Genomic DNA, 3,697 nt, shown 5'->3' with positions numbered 1-3,697 from the left:
CATTACTGCCAGACTGGCAAACCCAAAGGACGGCCACTTCTGCTGGCCAGCGATGGCTACACGCTAAGACCCTGTCCATCTCCCTTGGCGTTTTTTGTTATTTTGTCCTCTTTCTCTCTCCATGCCTCACTCTCTGGTTCCCCATGGGTCCCCTAGGCAGCGGCAGGTGCACTTGGGGGGCTATGGAAGGTCTTTGCCAGGAGCTTGAATGAAGCCTTTATAGGCTGGCTTTCAATGTCTCTCCTGTTCCCCAGTTCTATCTTAGGAAAACCACTATCATCTCTGTTATGATTTACAGCCTTCCGATTGTGGCTTTTCCTGCCAGAGAAGAGGGGCTTATAAAGACCTCCCGGGGGGGTGTGATGCTCCATTTCAATCAGGCTCATGAATCAGCCCCCCACATCCACACACCATCACCACAGAGACAGAAACTGCATGTAACTTCAAGGCAGCCAGGCTACAGTGACAGCGAACAAGACAGACAGAGGAGTCTGACACCACAGCTTTCAGTGGAATTACTGCAGAATTAAGCTGGTGAACTGAGAGGAAGGAAAAATGAGTCAGCACAGCCTGTCTTTGTCACTAGTCTAGCCTAACACTGTGGCCGCTATAAACCCAGAGAGAGAGAGTTAGCTCTCTAAAAATCTGCAGCATTTTTATCAAAACAAACATGTTATACAACTATGAGCGATTGCTATGCAACAGCGATCCAACCTATTTTCAGCTCGCGGAAGCTCTTACATTTGCTCTTCTAAACATTCAATGCCTTTATTGGCAAGCAGTCATCTGGTACACAGGGTGCAATGCATTCAACATATTCAGGACTTCTGAAAGTACGCAAACTGATTAATACTACAGTTCATTGCTCCTCTTTCCTGCAAAAAGGGTAGGAAAAAGATGTGCACGTCGGGTGCTCCATAGGCCTGAACCATAGTTTCTTCTGGCTCTGCCGTGCCTAGGGTTAGGGTTAGATGGGATTTGGAGCCTTTTCATATCAAAGAAAGAGCTCAACTGTGTTACTTTCACAACTTAATTAGAAAACTTCCTTCACGGCTTCCCTTGTGTCTGTATGTATTGACTTCAACACAGCTGGCCTCATTTGTGTAATTGCCGCTTACTGAATCCTTTGTCCTCAGGGTTATGATGACACAAATTGATTATTGACTACTAGCAAGTCATTGGACTTGGCTGTAACAGAACACCATTAAAGTTCCCAAAAACAATGGCGCAAATGAAATGGAAAGCATATTAGCAATATCCTTGTGATGAACTCCAGTGATGCTGCTGCTGCTGTATAATTTATTCTAAGGCCTGGTTCCACTTTATGGTCACAGAGGTCAGTGAGGTGTACTGATGCATGTCAGTGTTTTGCCCTCGTGACTTCCAGGTCAGCTACATCATTAAGAATCTACAGTAAATCACTTGTACAAAGTTATTATTCAAGGAAAATGAAAAACAGTTGGTTTGTTTGTGTTTCTTTTGGTTTTTATTGCCATATTTGTCATGAAAGAATCTTTAGTGTGCCACTGTTATTAGTGAGATTGTACCGTTGACTACTCAAATTAACTGTGATGTGGTTTTTATGAATACAAACAATGTTTAAAGGCCGCTGTCTGAATCTAATGAAAGCTTGGGTGGTAATTAGCCTAACTGACATACTGTATAGTTTTATGAATTTTACTTTTAGTCCAGTATTCACTTGGGCGTGACTTAACTAATTAACCAATGCCTACTTATTATATGTCAGCTGACCTATCTGTGAAGTTTTGACTGGTTAATTTGAATTTTTTTCTGTTTCCTGTCTTGTATTTAAGCAATTTTTTTTACAATGTTTTACTATGACCCTGATGAAGGCCACAAGCCGAAACGCGTTGGTCAATTATTAAAGTTGTTCTTCTTTCCTCAAGTGTTGCTGGAGTTCCTGTTTTTTTTATGAATTTTACTTTTAAAATCCCATCCAACACAGTATATAGCGTATTTGCATGTGCAAGCTTTTCTGGAAGTGTTCCTGAGTCCATGCCGTGATTTCCATGACAGAATCATGCCTCATAGCCTGAAGATCACGAGCATCCAATACTGATTGTTGCACGTCCCTAACTGTCACAGAAATTTCTCTAGATTCTCAGCATCATTATGTCAAGTAGATGATTAGATGTTTAAAGTCTTTTTCTTTTTTTTTTTTTGCAGATTGGTGAACCTCTGCCCATCTTTACTTCCGAGAAACTCTGCCTCTCTAAGAAGATCTTGTGTATATGAAATTTCTCAATTTCAGCATTTGATATAACGTCTAATTGCAGGGGTCTCGAACTCCAGTCCTCAAGGGCCGGTGTCCTGAAACTTTTCCATGTGTCCCTGTTGCAACACACCTGAATACAATTAGTAGGTCATTAGCAAGACTCTATAGAACTTGACTGCATGCTGAGGTGGCAATTCAGCAATTTGATTCTTGTTACAGCAGCTCATGAGAGAATGAACATGGTGCAATAAAAGTACTTATAGAAGTACATTTTTCCAAACACTTACATTTACTTAAATTTACTTGAGTAAGGTTAGGGGTTGCCACTTCAACATGCAGTCAGGTTCTATACTCTTGCTAATGACCTACTAATTTTACTCAGGTGTGTTGCAACAGGTACACATGGAAAAGTTTCAGGACACTGGCCTTCGAGGACTGGAGTTCGAGACCTCTGTTCTATTGTGAATAAAATGTAGGGTTATGAGAAATCATTATATACTGTTGGATGGAGCTGTAGAAGTAAAAACTATCCAATATGTCCTTTGGGCAAATTACCTCCCAGGTTCTTGTTATATTCGAACTGTGGCCTTTAAACATTGACTGTATTCATAAACACCGTAATTAAATTCTTTTTTATTTTGATCACACCCTCATTTGAATCTACTTAAATAGTTTTTGAGGCTAAAAATAACCAGTTAGAGTGAAAATGTCTCAGTTATACTATGCTTCATGAGCCATAATTAAAAGTGTAAGGACAATTCAGTATGGTATCATTCAGGCTTGATTAACCAGTATCAGGATATTTTATCACTGAACACAATGCAGACAGAGAGAAATGTCACTCTACCCTAGTCAGCACTGCCTGAAACATTATGTAAGTTTTTCTGCCAAATAGGAAATCTGCCAGCGGCATAACACAACTAGCTTCAAATTTAGATATGTATGCTATCAGTGTGATAAAATCAGTAGTAGTAGTACTGACAGCACCTGATGTAACATCTGTTATCAGCTAAAACTTATTCCACACACACTAGCCTCAACCTAGTCCTTATTAGAGAACATAATACATTTTTATACAGAGAAACATGTGCCTATACTCTATGAACCAATGACGGTGCCACTGTAAAATATTCTGTGTCAGCACATTTATGAATGTCCACCCTAGAAAACAAGCCAATGGTTGTTTGTGTTTGTGGTGTCTTCAGTATAAATGGGCATAACTCAGCAACCTGTCATGGTGCCTGGTCTTGGTTCCATCGTTTTGGGGTTGTTGGATTTTTGATTATTATTAAATGAGTGATAATTGATTTCACTGTTGTTGTTGTTGTGAGGTTGAATTCTTGACTTTGCGATCATTCCAGTATCTTGAGCATTAGTTAGTTACTGTTTAGTGTTTAAGGAGTTTGGATTTGTGTCATGATGATTGCCCTTTTGGTGGTTGGTGTACTATTTGGTGTTAGT

The sequence above is a fragment of the Oreochromis niloticus genome, linkage group LG20, assembly GCF_001858045.2.
Source record: "Oreochromis niloticus isolate F11D_XX linkage group LG20, O_niloticus_UMD_NMBU, whole genome shotgun sequence".
NCBI lineage: Eukaryota > Metazoa > Chordata > Actinopteri > Cichliformes > Cichlidae > Oreochromis > Oreochromis niloticus.
The sequence above is the reverse complement of the archived record's forward strand: the minus strand, read 5'-3'. Positions refer to the sequence as shown.